Genomic DNA, 22,975 nt, shown 5'->3' on the forward strand with positions numbered 1-22,975 from the left:
TTGTAGCCTCCTGTTCCTGAGCTCTACCTATAATGCTTTGCTGCAACATCCTCCCTCAGCACAGTCATGATGTGCTCCCTAGCCAGGACCGCAACTCCCCTAAACCTTTTGTTTCCTTCTGTGTATTATCTAAAACATTGATATCCCGAAACATTAAGTTGCCAATCCTGTCTCTTTTTCAACCATGTCTCTGTGACACCAACAACATCTTAACTGCATGCATTAATCCAAGCTCTAGGTTCATCCGTCTTACCTGTTATACTTCTTGCATTGAAGCAAATACAGTCCAAGCCTCCAGGTCCGCTGAGCTCAGCAATCTCTCCCTGACTGGTCTTCCTTTTAGCTATATTTGCATTAGTCTCAAGCTCTTTCCAAGTCTCTATACTTACTGACCTGCTGCTCTGGTTCCCACCCCACCTTGCCACATCAGTTTAAACCCTTCCAAGAGGTATTTTCAAACGTCCCTGCCAGGATATTGGTGCCGTTCCAGTTTAGGTGCAACCCATCCTTCAGGTCCCACCTTCCCTGGAAGACATCCCAGTATCCACATATCTAAAGCCCTTCCCCCTACACCAGCCACATTTTCAGTTGTACTCTGTCACAGCTCGTAGCCTTAGTAGCTTCTGGCATGGGGATTAGTCCTGAGATTACTGCCCTACAGGTCCTGCTTTTTTTAGTTTACTACCTAACTCCCTGAATTGTCATTGCAGGACTTTGTCACTCTTCCTAACTGTTTCATTTGTGCCAATGTGGACAATGACTTCTGTCTGTTTACCCTCCCTTTTCAGGATGTCTTGTACCCGCTCAAAGACATCCGTGATCCTGGCACCAGGGAGGCAATGTACCACGCTGGAGCCTCTCTGTGTCCCTGACTGTCAAATCTCCAATTACTATTGCTTACTGCACCTTGTCCCTCCCTTCGGTACAGCAGGGCCAGTCATGGTGCCACTGCTTTGGCTGTTGCTGTCACTTGATGGGCCATCGTCCTCATCAGTGTCCAAAACTGGATATTTGTTTGACAGGCAGACAGCTGCAGGGGACTCCTGCACTGACTGCCTGCCCTGTCTATTGGTCACCCCTCACCCCCACTATCAATCTTCCTGTACCAATTTAAGCATTTATAGTAAAGAACCAAAAATAACTTTCAAATTCAAATTCTTTTGTGACCTTGAGATTTTCCAGGAAACTGTATCACTGAAGCTTTCTGTAGCAATGTTTAATTAGCAAAAAAGCAGTTTCTCAAACTTAAACCAGCAGGAAACATTGTGGGAGTAAAGCAGCAAGTGTGGTTTGCCCAAAAAAAAACATATTTCCACCCCATTTAAAAGGTTCCAGAAGTTGATAAAGTCTTTCCTTATATTTGAATTCAAACCAGAGATCAATATAGATGAGAAACAACATTTATATTGATTACATTCTGTTAGACTTATCTTCTTCATGTGAAAAAAAACTCAGTTTCCCCATATAACAAAATGCAGATATGTACAGAAGCTAAAGAAACAGTTTAAAGCCACAAAGTATTTCTTGATACATTTCAAGTGTTAAGAACATAATTCGATCCATTTAGCATGCATTAGACTGCCAGTGTGAAATTAATGAACAGGCATATTCATGTCAACTGAGAGCTATCTAAAAGACAGTCTGGTCTGCTTCATTCAGGCAATGGTAATAGTTTCTTAGTACTATAGGACCTAGAGGAAATCTGGAAAAACTCAGCTAATCATTCGTTGCACCATGTCTTTGAAATTACACAGATGTCTTTTGAATTCACAAGAAGGAGAATTGAGAAATTAAAGGACATTTTCTTGTCCATAAAATAGATAATGGAGCTAATGATTTCCTCCACTCATATATTATGGGAATTAGGAATATTGAACAGACAAGCAGATCACTGTGGCTTGTGAGTGGGAAGTTTTCCGACTACTCCTCAGGCAGTCGACTCACGCTTTTTCACTCAAGAGGGGAAATGGTTTTTCAAATACCTGAACCACTTTCAAATACAACATTGTTCAAGCTGAGTCGGCTTCCTGTTTTTAAGGATTTTTTAAAATATCAGATATGCATTCACCTTGGACCTTGAGTTAAAATTTTCTTCCAAAAATATTTTTTTTAATTATAATTCCTTCCATTTTACCTTTAAAAAAATCAATTGTCGAGCCAGCAGCCTTAGAGAAAGATTTCCTATGCTTTCCGTTCCTGGTAAAACCGGAAATGTGAATATAAGGAAATTGTTTATGCTTTGACTATAAGGAAGTAACAGAGAAAAATAACATTTCATTTTAAAGACAATTATATCAAATTCTGTATCTGGAAATGAAATCAGTTATACCTGTTTCTTATTATAATTTTCAGCAAGATGAATTTATGGTTATGCTTTTTATTATATAACAATAGTTCTGATTGAATGGTCACCTGTTAAAACTTCAGAGTTAGTCATTTACAGAAAGATTAAACATGTTTCATTATATTCAAAACTGCTCCACAGAGCATGGAGTTTTAAAGCACGGGGAAGTCCATTTGACTCTCTCAGCATCTGTTTTCTAATGGAGCTGCCTACTTAGTTCAGTTTCTATGCCCCTTTCCAAAATATTCATGAATTTCCTTTTTAAAATTCACAATAAAACCTGTTTCTACTATTAATTCCAGAGTACAACATTCTGTATAAATAGTTTCTTAGCAAGCTACTTAGTGTCATGGTGGTGAGCTTGTCCACAGGATGGAGAGCCAGTGGTAACCCTATCATGGCCATTTCTAAGAACTCTGTTAAGCTGGCATCTCATTAGGCTCAGTCTAGGTCTGCAGCTCCACTGGGGCTAATTATCCATTTGGTCTCCAGACAGTGTAGATACCCCACAAGATCAATCAGAGAATGGCAGTTCTCCGATCCTGATAGCTCCACTGAGAGTAGGAGTCTTTGGTATTTCTTCAGTTTCGCTATAGCCCCCAGACTGAGAAAGGTAGAAACATTCAGTGAGAGGGGAAAGGATAGAGAAGCTGTTGTTTAGGGCAGGGATATGACTTCTCAACGTTTCCGTCACTGGGACTATCCCTAAGGACCTTTAGCTCAGGATGCTGGAAAAGAAGTGCCCACCACCATCCACCACTAACCACCCCCCACCCTGCTTTCCCCCTCAGCCCCCACCCTCTCCCCCCAAAAACAGGCCACAGCTATAGAGGGTTCACCTAGTTTTTCATCACAGTTCTGCCCACTGTGGCAAGATGTGACCCATAAGTGGGCACTTAAGAGTATCAATTAGCTTCCAGGTAGCTCAGAGGAGTCAGGAATGTTACTTGTTCTCCAATGTCCTGCCCCATTATGTAGACTCCCTACCTCCCATTTCAACTCTGGGCTAGCACTAAATTCTACATTTAACCTTGTTGTTCCTTCTTCAACTGCGACCTTAACTTCGATTCCTTCAGTTAGTGAAATTATAATTTCCCTATTTATCTTATGAAAACATGTCTGAATTGCTATTAGATTTTTTTCTCTCCAGTGAAAAGATAACCAGGTTGTCTAGTTCTCTTGTAAATAAAGTCTCCCAACCAACAATAATAACTACCTACCACATTTGGATTTATAAAGGAGGAAGGAAAGGTGGGAGGTGGAGATATTTAGAAAGGAATTTCCAGAGATAGGTCACTGGCAGCAGAAAGCACGAATGCCAGTGATGAAGCAATTAATATTTTTAATATCATAAGAGGCCAGAATGAGGGGAGTGCAGATACTTCTGAGAGTTGTTGAGCCAGATAGGATTACAGAGATCGGCAACGGTGAGGCAATGGAAGGGTTTCAAACTTGATGTTGCTTAACATTGAACTAGGGTGAGAAATGTGGCTAGGAATGCATTGGAATAATCAGGCTAAGAGGTTATAGAGACATTGTTTTCATTAGCCAATGAACCAAGAAGAGGATGTCACAGATGTAGAAAAAGCTTAAATTAATAATGGCCAGGATTTGTGGTCAGAGTTTCACTTGAGAATCAAATATGAAACCAGGTTTGCAAATCGTCTGGTTCAGGGCGAGGGATTGACTTGATAGGTGGGAATGGAAATTGTAGCCAAAACTAAAGGCGATGGCTTCTGTTTACAATTGAGGGAACTTTCTGCTTATCCAGTACTAGATGCCAGTTAAGCAGTCTGACAATTTACTGACGTTGGGGTAGTCGAGAGAATTGTGGGCGAGATAGAGCTGGGTGTCATTAGCAAACAAGTTGAAGCTGATTACAGATCACATCACCAAGGGACATCATGAACTCAGAAGTAGCAAGAGCCAAGCAAGTCAGCTGGGACCTGGAGAACTGGAGTTCATTATTACAACCTTAAATAATGTTTTTCAAATATTATTTCAAATGCAAGGCAATTTGTTCAACCAGCAGAAAAAGAATCCAATAAAAAGAAGGCAAGATCATCAATTACTTGCTGAACTGCAGTTGGCAGACACCAGTGTCTACATTTGGGTCTGTGTTATATTATAGTTGTGCTTTAATGCTTTCTTACAGAACTACATAGTTTTGCAGCATTGATTTCCCAATTGTGTTTCACATTTCAGCTTAATCCAAGGCTGCATATCCTTTTACATATATACCTGTTAACTAAAGCAACTATCCCTAATTCTCAAAAGTACCTGCATTGTTTCAAAACAAGTCTTTGCCTCACAAAAAAAAATTATGCACACAAACACATTATTAACATGTTATTGAGGTCAGGTCCTTTGCATTAGTTTTTCCCTTGACTTTCTTTGTTAATTTGCAGCTGATTTGGTTGGGGGAGAATATTATGTATCACATTTCATTTGAGCGCTGATAGGCAATGGGAATCCAATCCACAGCACAACACCACAGTCTGGACAAGCTCAAGCACAAAAAAACTCTCTGTAGAATAATTGATAGTTGGAGTGGATAGTATTTGGTCTGGGTGGGTATGCAGTCACAATTGCCAAGGTCAGACTGTTGCCAACAATCAGTATTTATGAGAGGGAAAAAAGAATTGCAACAGAATCCAGAATATTTGAAGTAAATAGGTTTTTTTTTCACAGTAGCACTGCGGGGGCCATTTTCTTTCCCTGCTCAATTTGGCAGAAACTAGGCAGGTGGACAGTTAAAATTGCCCATGGCCACTTGCCTATACTGAAGTTCCTAATAATGGACATGCTGTTATTTACACCTGCTCTACTGAATAGGTAGTAAGGATACCCCAAATGGATGGATCCTTTTTAGTATATGTACGAGAATAGTTTTTACAAGATGATTTCAGCGGGGTCTAACAGTGAGATTTCTGTCAGGTCAATCCATTGAAGATGAGAAAGGGGGCAGAGTTAGTAGTAAGTGGCAACAAGTCAACCTGTTATGGAAAAACCTAAATAGGATTTTAGCTTTAGTATATGGGAATGCTGAACATGAAGTTGTAGTGAATTTATACAAGATGTTGCTTACACAATAATTGAAATATTGTGTGCACTTTTCAACATCCCATTTCAGAAAGGATGTCAAATCTTTCACAAGTGTACAGCAATATTTTTTGAGTTATGGCTGTGAAGAAAGTTTTTTTTCTATGGAATGGGAATGGATGTGGCCATCCACTGGAGGTTACAAAATTATGCAAAGGTTTTGAAAGAGGTGAAAGATAGTTATTTTCTCCAGCTGTCAGGCAATAAGAAGGAGACAAAAAGGATTGTCTTAAGACTATAAGTCGATAAGAAATCAGCACAGGAGTAAGCTGCAATTCAATGGATTAAGGTTGATCTGACATTTCTCACATCCACTTTCCTCCCTTTTCCCCATCACCACTGGTTCCCCTACCAATAAAGAATCTATCTATCTCAGCCTTAAATATACTCGATGTCGATTCTCCTGCTCCTCAGATGCTGTCTGACCTGCTGTGCTTTTCCAGCACCCCACTCTCGACTCTGTTCTCCAGCATCTGCAGTCCTAACGTTTTCCCTACTCCAACTGACTTGAAGAACAAAATTAGAAGTTCAAACAGCTATTTTCACATGGAAGGCTTTATCTTAGGATATTGAATTTGTTTTATGACTTCAAAACATCCCTTCGACATACAAGATGAGGAGTTAAGATGTTTAAAATGTTAATTGGGTAGATGTTGGCCAAGTCACCGATGCCCACATTTGAAAAAAGATAAAAGAGAAACTATATCTTCTCATATGGGGATCAAGACAATGAGATCTTTTGTTTAGACCGAATGCACTAGGACAGATGTGCTTTTTTCACACAATGAATAGTAATTGCATAGAATTTGCTCCTCAGGCAGGCTACAAATGCTGGAATAATTGGAGTTTCAAGACTGTGATCAAAAGATTCTTATCAGGCTGATGTATCAAAGGATGGGGAGCTAAGGTGAGTAAACTGAGGTAAAAATCAGCCATGATCTAGAGCAGGCTGAGTGAGCTATTCCTATGTTCCTTTAATGGCACTGTTAATAATTACACAGCTCCCTCTGTACTGACTTTGGAACTCCATAGGTTAGAAAGGAAATCCCCATCAACACATTTAAAATCTGATCACTATCCTCTGTCCCGGTAGCATAACAATATAGCACAGCAATGTCTGGAATAATCCCATAAGGGTCTGCTGTTTCTCAAAAGCAACATATGCCAAAGATAGAAATGGCTTCTACCTAATTGTTGGCCCAAATGTTTGCACTGACTGGAAGCAGAACTATTTAAGACAGTGATAAATTACTGTCTGATACAGGTCTGCAGCAGGGAAAGCAGAATGTGAAGCTTCTCACATCCTTATCTTTGAATTAAATTGAATTAGCTTTATTGTCACGTACTCAAATGAGTACAGTGACGAGTTTACAAATCGCCACTTACAGTGCTATCTTAGGTACAAGGAAACTAGGTACACATTCTTCAGTACAAATTCTTAGGAGAAAAAAATTAGAAAAATAAAGAAGTAAAATGTCCAGCATTACAGATCGTGGGAATAAATTAGAAAATAGAGATATAAAAAGTTTAGAACAACAATCCTTCCAAGCAAATTAGAGCAGATCTTATACACTTAATGGTAAGGTCCTGAGGAATGTTGCTGAACAAAGAGACCTTGGAGTGCTGGTTCATACTTCCTTGAAATTATAGTCACAGGTAGATAGGATAGTGAAGAAGACGTTTGGTATGCTTTCCTTTATTGGTCAGAGCATTGAGTATAGGAGTTGGGAGGTCATGTTGTGGCTGTACAGGCCAATAGTTAGACCACTTTTGGAATATTGCATGCAATTCTGGTTTCCTTCTATCGGAAGGTTGTTGTGAAACTTGAAAGGGTTCAGAAAAGATTTACAAGGACAGAGTTGGAGGATTTGAGCTATAGGGAGAGGCTGAATAGGCTGGGGCTGTTTTCTTTGGAGCGTCAGAGGCTGAGGGGTGACCTTATTGAGGTTTATAGAATCATGAGGGGCATGGATAGGATAAATAGGCAAAGTCTTTTCCCTGGGGTGGGGGAATCCAGAACTAGAGGGCATAGGTTTAGGGTGAGAGGGGAAAGATATAAAATGGACCTAAGGAGCAACTTTTCCACGCAGAGGGTGGTGCGTGTATGGAATGAGCTGCCAGAGGAAGTGGTGGAGGCTGGTACAAATACAGCAATTAAAAGGCATCTGGATGGGTATATGAATAGGAAGGGTTTGGAGAGATATGGACCAAGTGCTAGCAAATGGGACTAGATTATGGTTGGCATGGACGAGTTGGACCAATGGGTCTGTTTCCATACTGTACATCTCTATTACTCTAATCCAGTCCACAATAGCATCTAGGCTCTAGTCCATGCCAGGCCTACATTCCAGACCACAGAAGGCTTCATCTCGAGACCTAGAGGATTTATAAAGCAAGTACTTTTATAGTAATTGTGTACTGCAGATAGGAGGTACCCAACAATTATCAAATTCACTGGTCTACTGGGCTTTCAAGTGAGCAATGATCTCCTTCTATGCCTTATGAATGGCAGTTAGGCAAAACAATAATGTATCCCTTGAAAATTCAGATTAGTTTTATAGTATTAATTCAGTGTATCAGTATAGCACAAAAGTGAGTCTTGTTATTAGTATTCCTATTTCAAAAGTTATGTTTTAAATTTAAAAGTTTAAAAAAGGGACTGGATTTATCAATGGGAGTGCATTGCCTTTGAAAGGATTTGCAAGTTGAAAATGTAAACGCAGTGAATTAACCCAGTGCAGCACTATACAACTCAAAGCATCCTGAGTTGAAGCTCTTAACATAAAACCATCTCCCACAACTGCTAAGCTTAGTCCGTCCTCCAAGCCAGTTCCCTCAAGATCATCACTTGCCATTTAAACAAAAATGGGCAAAGAAATCAGTGGAAACCAAACAGAAAGAGGTGTGAAAACCATTTGTAGGTTTACATTAACTCGTTGATTTATAGAAGGAACATTAACAAAGAGACGCTGTCTTTTCATGTTTAAAAGATGAAAGATGGCCAGTGACAGGAGACAGGTTCACTAGGGAGAAAGTGGGAGGTAAGTGCTTGACTGGTCCATTAAATGATAAATAGTCCTTTTGAACAACTTGCAAGATACATCATAACAGCAAGAAGCTGTTGGAAGAAAAATATCATAAGTTCATAGATTATAGCCCCAAGAGCCCTAAAAATAACTCATGTTCACTCTATTCCCTTATTGATAAAGGAAAGAAGTACAAGGTCTCAATAGCCTCACAGCATAAGCTTTTTTGCAGAGGTTTTAATCAGAACACCGTTTCAGAAGTATGTTTCACAAGCAGCTCTCAAGAGTTACAAACGTTTTGAAAAATGGATCCTAAATGTTAAAGATTGAAGGACTTTTGGCAAACCTTTGTCAGCAGTAAGTAACCCTTTCTCCATGCTGCAAACAGGTTTGACCTTACCCCAAGCCCCAGTTGGTACTATAGCTGGCCCCCTCATCTCCTGAACGGAAACTAAGGATTATATTGTCTGGCCAATTTAAATCAAAACTCTTTTTTTTTAAATCTCTTGCACTGCCTGCCTAAACACTGCCTTGAAAGATCTGTTTTTGGTTTAAAACATAGAGAAGTAGCCTGGTTAGGGCAACTGTTTGACAAAAAGTCAAAAAAGGTAAATTATTTGCAGTTAGGGGTCACTTCCTAAACTTCAGACTAAAGTATATGTAATCTACTAAATTAGTCATGTATGTTGACAAGATAACCCCTCACCTCAATTCTACCTGCTCGCCGTGCAGCATTTCATCATTTCATCCCCTCTCCCAACCTTTACATAATGGAGACAACACTGGGGTCTGCTGTTCAATTTGGAATAACTGACAAAAGGTAAAACTCTATGAATCATACAGTGGCTCAGCGGTTAGCACTGCTGCCTCACAGCACGAGGGACCCGGGTTTGATTCCACCCCTGGGCGACTGTCTGTGTGAGTTTGCATATTCTCCCCATGTCTGTGTGGGTTTCTGCTGGGTATTGCGGTTTCCTCCCACAGTCCAAACATGTGCAAGTTAGGTGGATTGGCCATGTTAAATAACCCATAGTGTTCAGGGATGTGTAGATTAGGTGAATTAGCCAGGGGAAATGCAGGGTGACCGGAATAGGATAGGGGTAGGTTGGTGTTGACTCATTGGGCTGAATAGGCTGTTTTCACACTGTAGAGATTCTATGGAATCAACTACTACTGATCTTCTGGCATGAGTGACATTTTCCACCAATAAGATGCTGCACATTTCTGCCTCCCTCATACCTGAGCAACGTTTTGCAGGATATCAGTGCTGTTGCTGTTGCTGGATTCATGGGTCGTACATCCCAAGGTTTGGCTGATCGAATCAAAAAACCTGTTCCTCTAGCTGTATGTAATGGGCCGAGTAAACCAATACTCAATCAGCCTGTGCATCCAAACTCTAGAACAACATGTTTTGATGCGGCTCTGTAATTGTGTAGCATTTGCGAAACAATCCCAAGTGTGCTTATAGCCAGACTAACCACTAAATTTACAAAATTAGTAAAACATATAATGTGGCTTACTTTTTTTGTTGGAAGCAAGATGTGTTCAAGCATAGGGACTTGTGACTTTTCCATGGTAGTATTTTGGCCAGTCAGTTATCTTTCTAACCAAGCCCCTCATTTTCTCCTGCAATATAAATTGTTGTGATTATTTAAGGTTTGGCATTCTTGCATCTTGGCATTTATCATTGGCAACATGCCTTTCTCTTCAACAATATTTAACATCTGGATTTTGGGTACATGGGAATTAAAGGATATGGAGAGAGTGTGGGAAGGTAAAGTTGAGGTAGCAATGAACTTATTGAACGGTGGAAAAGACACAAAGGGTGGAATGGTTTACCATTTCTTTCATTCTTACAGCCTCTGAACTTGGTATTGAGAGATTTACATGCTATTACGGAATAGGCAAGCATCATAGAATTCCAAAAGGGAATCCAACTGCTCAACATTGCTGGAGAATGACTCTGAGTTTTAATATTGTGATGTTATAAAAATCTACTTTAATTATAAGTTGATGTGCCCATTGCTATGACAACATATTTTTGTTTGCTGATAATCTTAACTCTAAAATAATACAAGTTAAATTAGATATGACAAATTGAATATTCAGAATTAAATATCTATGAAACCTGACATCTGGTAAAATTTAAGGATAAAATTTTTAGTATAAAATTATCTTTTGCATGACAAATCAATCACTGATTCATTCTTGAAGGTTGTGAGGAGTAGGAAGAGAAACATTATTCATGGTCTTCATTTCAAGCAAACAAATAAGATTTTATATTTGAGAAACTCCATACCTAGCACTATTGTGAGACATAGACTACCTTAGTCAAGGAGTCCTCAAAAGTAACCAGGAATGGAATATAATTTGATGCCCACATTCAGAGAACAGAAATAAAGAAAAAGTGATGTTTTCCAAACAGTGCAGCCTTCAGGCTCCCTCCAACACTCTAGATTTATGAGGAATTAGGAAAAAGTAGAAGTTTCCATCAAGTATTGTAATTTTAGACAGGATTTCATAGGTGGTGGGGCTCCAGATATGTTGCCATGATGGCTGCCCCCACTTTAAAAATATGACCTGCAACCATCTGATTGGCCAACAGCTCTTTGGTCCCATGAGCGTCACTAAGAATAGTGGCCATTGCAAAAATTGCATCCAGTTGAAGTCAAAACAAGCTAGCAAACAGATAGCAGAAAAGCTGAGGGTATTCTAATCAGAGCAAAGAGAGGAGGCCTAGGGGAAAAGGTGAGGATTAGGCTAGAGGGTGGGAGGTAGGGTGGGGGATGAGGGAGGAAATGGAAGAAGCAGATACCAGAGCTCTGAAGGAAAGTCATGCTGAAAATATTAACTCTGGATGTCGGTATGCTCGCTGAGCTGAAAGGTTCATTTCCAGACATTTTGTTACCTTACTAGGTAACATCTTCAGTGGACCTCAGGTGAAGCAATAATGAAAATTCCTGCTTTCTATTTATATGTTTGGGTTTCTTTGGGTCGGTGATGTCATTTCCTGTGGTGATGTTATTTCCTTTGTTGAAGTCACCTCCTGTTCCTTTTCTCAGGGGGTGGTAGATGGAGTCTAACGTGATGTGTTTGTTGCTAGAGTTCCGGTTGGAATGCCATGCTTCTAGGTCCTGCTCCTACATCCAAAACATATTGTCTAGCTATCACCATTGTTAACAGCTAACCCTAGAACGCAACTTTAAAAAAAGGGTGTTGTGATTTACACATGAAAGAAGTGAAACTATCACTGTATTCTAACAGATGAAAGGCTTAACAATCAATTTTTCGATGTATAATTTCAGTTACATCACACTGCAAATTTTTGTGATAAATTCTGTATTACGATCGAGCCCTCCACAATCACCTGATGAAGGAGCGTCGTTCCGAAAGCTAGTGTGCTTCCAATTAAATCTGTTGGACTATAACCTGGTGTTGTGTGATTTTTAACTTTGTACACCCCAGTCCAACACTGGCATCTCCAAATCATTCATCCAAAACCTCAACCTGAGCTACAAATCTTCTCAAAACTTGCTAATATTAACTCTGTTTCTCTCTCCAAGATTATTCATGAGTTTCTCCAGTCTAAAGTCAAAGTCATAAAGTGAATCTGGGAGCGCACCAGACCATGGAGGGGCAGACTATTAGAACAGAGAATGTGAATGTGGCACTGACCCCAACTAGGGCCCTACTTTACTCCTAGGCCCAAGCAGGCTTCCCAGCTGGATTTTCACCAGTCCCAGTGTTGCCAGCTGTGATTACGTATATTCCTGGAGGTCTCATCACATGATTTGCCCCATGCTCCAGCCATTAGTCAACCAACACATCCAACCTCACAATGCACTACTTTCCTAAGCCAACAGGAAAGCAAAATGACTCATTGCCCAATTGAATGTTACTTGTCTGCCAGCCAAAAAGCCTTTTCTTTCCAATTTTCAACACTTTAATGTCTGGTAAAGACAACCGTTCACAGAAAATTACAAAAATTTTTTAAAAATGCATATCTGGATGATTTTTCTTCAACAGTGCGTTTAATGCTGATCTTCAATGTCTGGAGACTCCAGTCCAATCTGGAAAGTTGGCAGTCCATGGTAACCTTCTCCTGCTCACTGGATCATTTTAGCAGGGTGGGAAATAACTATTAAAAACCATTAAAGAATGCATGTGTAGGCAGACTACCCAAGGCCTCACCCACCACCGGGTAAATCATATTCAGGTCAGCAGAAGACAGTGAGACTGCAGGAAAAGCACTGATGGAATTTTACAGACCATCCCTGCCTCACTCCTCAAACACAACTGCAGGAGAGTATAAAGTACTTTCCATTTAAAAGTTTTGGAAATTATAACTTGTTTTTAATTCTTGTACAGGATGTGGACTTCACAGACAAGACTGGCATTTGTCATCCCTGAACTGAATAGTTCTCCAGGTCATTTCAGGGAGCAGTTAGGAGTCAGCCATATTGCTGTATGTCTGGAGTCACAGATAGTCCAGGCTAGGTAAGGACAGCAGTTTCCTTAGATTTTTGATTACATTACACTCCAATAATGAACAATGGTTGCCATTGGGCTAACTTTTTCATTCCAGTTTTTTTATTGAATACAAATTTCACTACCAAGTGGGATTTGAATCTGTCCCTGACTTTGGAGCCTGACACACTACACTACTAGTCTAATAACAATCCCATAATACCATCTCCTCCTTTATCAACAAGTTTCAAATGTTAATCTATTTCTCATGATAAAAATAAGGATGAACTCATACATATCTCTAAGCATTATGCATATAGAAATGTAGAGAAGAAGAGTGGAGTAGAATTAAAAACAAGTTATAATTTCCAAAACTTTTAATGGAAAATACTTTGTACTCTCCTGCAGTTGCTTTTGAGGAATGAGGCGGGGTGGTTTGTAAAACCTCCATCTGTGCTTTTCCTGCAGTCTCACTGTCTTCCGCTGACCTGAATATGATTTACCCTTCCAACCTGCTCCACCATTCATTATGATCATGGATGATCATCCACCTCAATAGCTTCCTCCTGCCTTTCCCCCATATCCTTTAATCCCTTTAGTCCCAATTGCTATATCCTACTCCTTCTTGAAATCGTATAATGTTTTCACTTCAATGGCTTGTTTGACTTATCAGTATGGTAATTTAACATCAATAATAACTTTAATCAATCTCATATTATGATTGGAAGGATTTTATATCAAGTGAAGATCAATATTAACCGGCAAGCAATGTGTTAGCCGGCTTGAATAGATGACCTATGCTCAAAATGAAAACTCCTGATTAAACTTCATTTGGAAATATTGCAAATATTTATGAAATATTCACTTTTCCCTCTTTGAGCTTGTTAAACATTCTCTGTATTAATCCACTGCTGTCTAGTATTTATGGAAAAACTTCTGAAAGATATCAAAGTAAAGCTGCAGTGAAGGTGAATTTGCACCTTCTGTCCTTTACAATTAATCTGCATACTTTAAGATATATGTTGTCACTGACACATTGTAGCATTCCAGAAAGCAGGCTGATTGAGAGTTCAGAAAACAATGCAGAATATCGGGCAATATTCTAACTGCGCAGTCTATACAAGGGACAATCTCAGCAGCACTCCATCACAGTGTGAAAGCAAAGAGGAAATGTCACCTGAAAAGCGTTGTTTGTTATGTAATCACATAAAAATGCTCGCTCCTATTTCCCGTGATCCCATCCCAACTCTACAGGCAGGACTGAAGTATTGGAATCAAATCAAAACGAGTCAATCACCCTCAGATCAGCACCGCTGGGAATGAAGCTGGCTTTCGTAAGAAAACAGCAACAGGGTCCAAGTATTCTTGAAGAGATCAAGACAGTAATGCAATGAGAATGTAACTCAATCTGTGGGCATTCTCCTGAGAATAGTCTTGGTCCACTGAGAAAAAGGGTGTTTCCAGTTCTGTTTACTGCATTTCTTAGCAGTGATGCCTAATATTTTGGTTTAAGTGTCTAATCGGAGCTGGGTCACATCTGAATTTCTACAGTGCAGCATATCTGTAAGCCAGTAATGAACTACATCTGTTACATGTGTTCTTCATTCCAACAGCATCAGGCAGCTGGACAATTTGCCAATTGTACTTTTAGCTCATATTTGCTTTTACTTTGGCAATCTGAATTTTTTTTTGGAAAGGGAAAGATTTATCTTCACTAACATTTCAGAACTCAAAAGCTAGAAGATTTACATGAAAAGTAAATACAGGAGTAGAAATTACTTTGCATTGTGCCCATTTAGCTGTGGTTCAGCCTGCACCTGATGAGAGCAGGCATTGGGCCCACTGCTAAATGGAATATGCTAATGAGGACTCCTTGTCAAAATTAGTTCCTGATGAGGACCCAAGCTTGGCCCCAGCTCAGGAGCCTTCAAGAAAGGTCAACAGGGGAATATTTTAATTTTACAAATGCTTCTCTTGGAGCCAGGTGGAGTTATTGGCTTGATTCCATCGTGATCACACATCCGCAACTGATCCTACCCTCCCAAAGCCAATTGCCCCCTCCTCCCTCCCCACAGTCTGCTCTGCCATACCCCTCCCCCCAACATCCTCACAACAGGAATTCCTGAAATAAGCTGGCCAGTAACTCGCAATTGTTATTTCCTGTTAGATAAGCTCTCTGTTGAGGCAAAATTTGTGTCAACAGGTCACACCAATTCTTCAGGAAAGGCCTGAATGCCAATTTATGCCAATCTTTGGTCATCTTAGTTCAGGCTCAAGCAGTATCCAAAGTGGAGGCATATTAGGATATAGATACAATTGTTCAAAAGCATTAGTTGATAATTCTATTTCTCTATATTAATGACCCTGCTTCACTCTTCCAACAATACCCATCCACAATCAGATTTAGACTGATCATATCCTTAAATATATTCGGGCACCATAGATGATGACAAGTTGGGAGCTCTCTCCTCTTAGAGCAATGCTTACAGCTGCTATTAACTGTTGAAAGTGGAACTGTAAAAGACATCAAACACCATTTGTCAAGAGATTCTGTGAAGCTGGAGAATACTTGCTCAAACAATCAAGAGTTTCTGTGACCTATGAGTACCACAGCACTTTTTCTTAAAAAATTGGATTTTAAAATGTGGGAAGCACTGGCTATGCCAACATTTCTAGCTCGTCCCTTGAGTCTGTAATGAGTTGATTCAGTTTTGATTTTCATTTCTTTCCGTTTAATTGACTCTCACATTAGATCCATTGCCTTGGAAGTGAATGTCCTGTATGGTGTGGGACTGAGACCCTGGGCACTCAGACCACTGCTCTGTCTTGGGAAAAGTTTTGAGCAATTAGGCTGGGGCTGTTTTCCCTGGAGCATCAGAGGCTGAGGGGTGACCTTATAGAGGTTTACAAAATCATGAGGGGTACGAATAGGGTAAATAGACAAGGTATTTTCCCTGGTGTGGGTGAGTCCAGAACTAGAGGGCATAAGTTTAAGGTGAGAGGGGAAAGATATAACAGGGACCTAAGGGGCAGCTTTTTCATGCAGAGGGTGGTGTGTGTATAGAATAAGCTGTCAGAGGAAGTGGTGGAGGCTAGCACCATTACAGCATTTAAAAGGCTGCTGGATGGGTAAATGAATAGGAAGAGTCTGGAGTGAGATGGGTCAAGTGCTAGCAAATGGGACTAGATTAGATTAGGATATCTGGTCAGCATGGACGAGTTAGAATGAAGGGTCTGTTTCCATGCTGTACATTTCTATGAGTCTATGAGTCTATCTCTGAAAATACAGGGAAGAAAGATGCGTGTGGGCATCAATAAATAGCAACAAGAGCAGCCACGCTGTGAGGATGAGCAATGAATGCTTGAAAACTTGGAGCTGAATGCTTGATAGCCTACAGCCACTTCTCATTTGTGTCTGTTCAGACCGCAAATGCTGTTACAGCCGAATCATGAGGTTGCTGCACTGATAAAATTACCACAGGTGTCCTTTCAACCTCCAGACTGAGAACATTGCACTATTTGAAAAGTCTAACTGGATGCAAGTAGGTTGCGTAAAGAACTGAACTATTCAAACATAGCATTGTTTGCAAAACAATCAGAAGGAAACTGATAGCACATCTCAATGTTGGGACATGTTAGTTCGGCGAGTTTCTTACTGTAAGGAGTCACTTCTTTGATCAGCCAGGAGGGGCAGTGTCTCTTTAACTGGTACAAGAACAGTATCTGATTTGGCTCTGACTCTCACCTTGGTCAAACAAGCTGCCAATGCACTTCATCTCGGCTTACATGTGAAAAATAGTCACATAACTAAAGCAACAGCCCAAAAATGGAACCACAATTCAACAGAAGTCAGTCCAACAGGATAAAAATCAGAGAAAATTGAAAAGAACAAGTAAACTGGAAAAGCATTCATGATTAGATGAGGAAACATTTAGCCAATTCAAAATGGGGAGAAGTTGAAAGAAAAGACCTAGTTCAGTGTGAATAAGTTATCTGTCACAGTAACAATATAATGATCTTTTAAAAACATTGTAATGCTTCTTTAGCTTTGGTTTATTTTGTGTTGAGTTGGTGCGGGAGATTTGTGACCAGGTTAATGAGAAAAGCAAGTGCTGCACTTAATTTAAACCCACTGACCGTATCAATAAATTACTGTATTGTGCAAACAACAGTCAAAAACTATCACTGTTATTGTATTGTTAACCTACATTAATAAAGAGAGTTAAAATAACTTAGTTTTATGAAGACATTTGCAACAAAACAGACTTTCTGCCCAATGACGTGCAATTCATCTCTCAAATGTTGTCGACAGTCAATAGCTCCATTACATTGGAGCACACTGTGTTTACACAGATGTCTGGAGCTCTGCTCAGGACATTGAGCCCTTACGGGTTTCTGCCAGAAGAAAGAAAAATAAATCAGAAACATTCTTACATTAAGAGAGTACGATTTCAGCAATGATTAAAAAAATGAAAAAATATAGGGTTGATGAATGATTAAAAAAAAGCAAATGAAAGACTGCAGCAAAGACAGTTTATATTTTCTTCTGATCTGTTGCTTAAAGGGGCATTGTCTTACAATGGAAGCAACAGAGGCAAGCAATTATAATAACAGCTTAATACAATTAGCAATAGGTTTGACATTATCCAGCATGATGGTAGATTGCAATCGGAATGATATTTCTTTCTTTGTATAAACAGTAGGGAGAACAAGGATTGAATTTTTTGAAAATAGTATTACTAAATGGAGAATCTAACAGACGCACATTGTGTCCCTGTGTTCAATACCACAAGGTGGGTGGTTTGCACATTAGTTTGCCAGACTGCAATTCTGTCCTTTAACCTGATTTCAAGCACTTGCTACAGAATAAGATTATGTTCTGTACGTAAAATAGAAAGAAAAATTAATCCCTTTAGATTCATTTTATTTTAAATTATTGACTCTGGCAAGGCCAGCATTTTTTAACCTATCCCTAAATATCCATGATATCTTAAAGACCAGAGCTTGGATTCGCCTTTGCAATCCCACCCAAAATCATAAGCAAAATTAGGCACTAAGGCTTTATAAACACTGCATTAAATGGAATGAAAGAACTCTCATCTCCAAAATTATTTAAAGAGATCATAAGTTACTTGCAGATTAATTGCTATGTTATTTCTTCTGGCAGCTGGTGCAGTTTTACATGGTTTTAGAGCTTTCTTAAACTTTGCTAAAGTTTAAATACATGCTATAATTTCTCTTCAATTACTTTTAAAATCCTGTGCTGAAGCAAGTTGTTCCATACATGATTGGGCTTCCTTTGAAAATTGCAAAAAATGGAGAATGATTTGAGGGCAAACAGGGTAGAACAGGTTGCTAGAAGATCAAAGAGATTTGCGAGAAGGGATCTCAGCAGAAAACGATGTCCAACAAGGATTTTCACATCAAGTTCTTTTACTTCAGCTTCCATAAGGTCCAATGCATGAAATTATTTTATTTCATAAAAGAGACGGCAATCTGCCAACTGTTACCATAAAAGAAGTCACTGAGGCTCTCACTAAAGCTCCTCATTTACAGGATATTTTATCTCACAGGCTATGTCTTCATTTATTGCCCTCCCTGTGAAAGACTAGCTTAAGTCATTTCTAAATTAATCACATTTCAGTGGATCTGGAGTCACATGTAGCCCAGACTGGGTAAAAATAGCAGATTTCCTTTCCTAAAGGACTTTAGTGAACCAGATGGGTTTTCATAACAATTGATAGCGGCGACAAGGTGACCACTAAACTAGCTTTTTTCATTCCAGATTTTTATTGAATTCAAATTTCACCATCTGCTACTCCCAAACCATTGTAGCCTAGGTTCTGAGTTACTCATCCAGCGATATTACCAGGACACCGCCACCACTTCTCTTGCATTCCGCTGGCCAGAGACAGGCAGAGAGAGTGAGCATGAGCATTTCCACAGGTTGCAGGCTTTGTCATGGGATACTCACAGGACATTTGCCTTGCATCTGGCTCATGTGAACTCAGCTATTTTCATGAACCAAATGCAATTCAATTTCTTCAAAGCACAGTTGGTATGTGACAATGGGCAGCGCATAATTCAGGTGAACATGTCCTACTTTGGCTGTAGGTAAAAACAATGACTACAGATGCTGGAAACCAGATTCTGGATTAGTGGTGCTGGAAGAGCATAGCAGTTCAGGCAGCATCCGAGGAGCAGTAAAATCGACTTTTCGGGCAAAGGCCCTTCATCAGGAATAAAGGCAGAGAGCCTGAAGCATGAAGAGAAAAGCTAGAGGGGGGTGGGGGTGGGGAGAAAGTAGCATAGAGTACAATAGGTGAGTGGGGGAGAGGATGAAGGTGATAGGTCAGGGAGGAGAGGGTGGAGTGGATAGGTGGAAAAGAAGATAGGCAGGTAGGACAAGTCCGGACAAGTCATGGGGACAGTGCTGAGCTGGAAGTTTGGATGTAGGGTGAGGTGGGGGAAGGGGAAATGAGGAAACTGTTGAAGTCCACATTGATGCCCTGGGGTTATAGAACATAGAACATAGAAGAATACAGCGCAGTACAGGCCCTTTGGCCCTCGATGTTGCGCCGATCCAAGCCCACCTAACCTACACTAACCCACTATCCTCCATATACCTATCCAATGCCTGCTTAAATGCCCATAAAGAGGGAGAGTCCACCACTGCTACTGGCAGGGCATTCCATGAACTTACGACTCGCTGAGTGAAGAACCTACCCCTAACTTCAGTCCTATATCTACCCCCCCTTAATTTAAAGCTATGCCCCCTTGTAATACCCGACTCCATACGCGGGAAAAGGTTCACACTGTCAACCCTATCTAACAGGAGGAGAAAGTGATGAAGCAGGAGGAGGAAGTATAATTGCAGGTAGAGGAACTATAAGAAGTGTTCCGTGGCGGAAGATAAGGCGCTCTTCCTCCAGGCGTCTGGTGGTGAGGGAGTGGCAGTGAAGGAGACCCAGGACCTCCATGTCCTCGGCAGAGTGGGAGGGGGAGTTGAAATGTTGGGCCACGGGGCGATGTGGTTGATTGGTGCGGGTGTCCCGGAGACGTTCCCTAAAGCGCTCTGCTAGGAGGGCCCAGTCTCCCCAATGTAGAGGAGACCGCATCAGCAGCAACGGATACAATAACTGATATTAGTGGATGTGCAGGCAAAATTTTAGTCATATCTCCTTCACTCAGCATCAGTCTTCATTTCAATCTATATTTCAGGCAAAACGAAAGGGTCTTCCTCATCAAGGTATGCCTTGCAGGCATAAACGAGAAACATACTGCCACAAGCAACACCAATTCCACAATTTGGAGTGCTCAGCATAGGCATGAGTGAGTATCAAGATTGGTATTAGCATGTTACTTAGAATAGAATAGCCTTTATTGTCACATGCACTCAAATGAGAACAGTGAAAAGTTTATAATGTCACCTCTGGGCACCATCTTAAGTACAGGGTACCTAGATACAGATACTTCAAGTGTTATTACAGAATTTAAATAGTAAAAAAGAATAGATGAACATGGGAATACAGAGTTCTAAAAGTCCAGAATGAGAATAAAAAGTATCTTTAAAATACTCAAATTATAGTCCTTTTTCACTGAATCCACTGCCTCCACTTGCTGGCCACTGTCCAGGACTCATCTCCCAGGCCAGGACTCAGCCTGCGCTCGCTCTGCTCCCCACTCTGGGATGCGGCTGTGACTCGCTTTTGGGACTTGGTCCATGCTCACTCTGCTCCCACTCTGGCCACACTCACCACCATTGCATGATGTGCTCATTGTAAGGGAACAGTCTACACCACCACCTATCAGGCTACAGCAAGGATGTAAGGAAGCTGTGGAGCATGAGAACAAGGAACAGGAGGAGAAAGTGATGAAGCAGGAGGAGGAAGTATAATTGCAGGTAGAGGAACTATAAGAAGAACAAGATGCTACAATGTAGGAAGCCGGTGTCTACCCTGCTCCTTGTGATCAGATGATACCTAAGAGTAATCACCTTACCCATGCACCAATAATTTCACAGTTCTTTTCCTTAATCATTAAACACTACATTGTCCTCTTTTCAACATCACAAAACTAAAAGCTACCGGAACATATATATACCAAACCAATTTTATAAATTTGCTCAGTATGTAGTGCTTACAAAATTAAACTAATCACCCTTGCACTTCTCTCAACGCCTGTCTTCTGTGTCCCACTATTTATCTTGGTGTTTCTGTGCTTCCCCAGTGCCTGTCACGTTGTGAAAAGCTGCTGATCTTCAATTGAAGAGAGTGTACAAGGCCTGGGAGGATAGCCTTGAGCAGTGTTCAGTTTAGACAGGCTGACTTCAGAAAGCACCGTTTCAGTCTGGACTATAGCAGTCTGTTCTGCTAGCAAGGATGCAGAAACTGTGCTGCCTTCATCTGCAAGAAAGAGGAAATGAAGTATGTCAGTGAGTGTCCTGGAATATGTTTGGGTGACATGACTGCCATGGTTGAGCACAAATGAGCTGTGAGTTGTGGATGCAAGGCTCACAACAGTGTTACATATGGGAGCGGAGATAAAACACAAAGAGTTGGAAGTTGGAGTACTGTTTGATAATTATTGTCAGTTAGTGAGGACAGCAGTATATGATAGTCGATAAAGCTGGTAATGCAATTAGTAGAATATGTCATTTGAAAATTAAAGTCATATAACCTTGGCAACTCAAGTTAGTTTGTGAAAACTTTGCTCTGCATGATGTTCCATACCTCTGCCATTGATCTCTGATGCTACTTCTTCTCACACCTCTTCAGCAATAATGAAACAACAACTTGCATTTATATAGCCCCCTCAAAGAATCCTGCTGGGGCTCCACCCCTGGGTAAGTAGGGCAAAAAGACGAGTTGATGTCATGGTTTCAGAGTGGTTGATGTTCCTTCCCAACCACTTCACTGCAGCAAGGAAAAGAAAACAGTCCAAAGATTCATCAGGAAATATCATTCTTGCAAACTGCAAAATATTTGTTACAAAATACTGGGGTCCCCATCCAACAGGTTTGGTTTGATCAGAGGTGATGAGGGAGGATGAATTTCAGCAGGCGGCTGAGGGAAAGTTTCCATAATTGGACTATGGCGATCTCTCGGCAGAGAAATATTCTCCGTCCAGTGGGGCTGCAACTTGTGAAGTTAATCCAGAGGCCCCTGAATGAGAGAATGTGAGGTTGCATTTATGATTTGAAGGCACTCTCCCAAAAACAACAAAGACAATGGCCACGCCCACACATCCCTAGAATGTTCTCAAGTCTGGAAGCAACAATTGACAAGCCGTCAACTGTCTGTCCTCTTCATTAGCAATAACAAAAGCAAGGTCAATTGTTTTCAAATTAAATCAAAATGACAAAGAAGGATCAGCAGCACAAAACATAGGTATACCAGGCAAAACGCTTCAATTTATTTTCTGGCAAGTATGAAAACATGATCTTTTATTTCTACAGAAAAATATTATCTTTCAACAATCTGAATGATGTCACACAGAAGCTATCACTACAGGTTACCTTCACTGTGCTAAACAGTCACCACTAACAGTGTTGCCTCGCTCCCTGTGGGAGGACAGTATCCCCTTACATTTTTAAACTGAAGGGCACAGTTCATGCACAGCGCAGGTTTATTGAACACTGAAGGCTCTAAGATATTCCCACTCCTCCACACCCAGCTTCCTGTGCCTACAACTCTTTAACTGTGTCACTCACCAGCCTCTCTCTAGCTAGCCACTGGGCAGGCTTTCCTCAGCAGATGGGACAAAACAACTGTATCCAGTCATGCGTTAAAAGTGCCAGAGGGAGGAAGTTTTATAGGAATACCATATGCTTTGTAAATAAATGTATTCATGAGAAATGACTAAACGTGAATTGATTTTCAACGCTTTTGGTCATTAGATACGGTGATAGCGGAGGCACATCTCACAATTCAGGAAGTACATTGTGGTAAATGGATACTTATGGGGAAAGGATTAATATTGCATCACTTCTTTTTAGCACCACAAGTTTTGAAAATTGTCATGTGTCACATTAAAT

The 22,975-nt window shown here is 40.5% G+C and overlaps 1 long non-coding RNA gene across 1 annotated transcript; it reads right to left on the reverse strand.

Annotated features, from left to right (window-relative positions):
• Positions 1 to 17,002: 17,002 nt before the first annotated feature.
• Positions 17,003 to 22,024, reverse strand: LOC148149378 (uncharacterized). Its single transcript, XR_015757754.1, has 3 exons — positions 21,672 to 22,024; positions 21,100 to 21,344; positions 17,003 to 17,334 (listed from the first exon to the last, which is right to left on the reverse strand). It is a non-coding gene; the product is annotated as an uncharacterized LOC148149378 (long non-coding RNA).
• Positions 22,025 to 22,975: the final 951 nt, after the last annotated feature.

This window comes from Chiloscyllium plagiosum, unplaced genomic scaffold (genome assembly GCF_037043375.1).
Source record: "Chiloscyllium plagiosum isolate Xiang-an unplaced genomic scaffold, Cpla_swu_hap1 HiC_scaffold_8, whole genome shotgun sequence".
Classification (NCBI taxonomy): Eukaryota; Metazoa; Chordata; class Chondrichthyes; order Orectolobiformes; family Hemiscylliidae; genus Chiloscyllium; species Chiloscyllium plagiosum.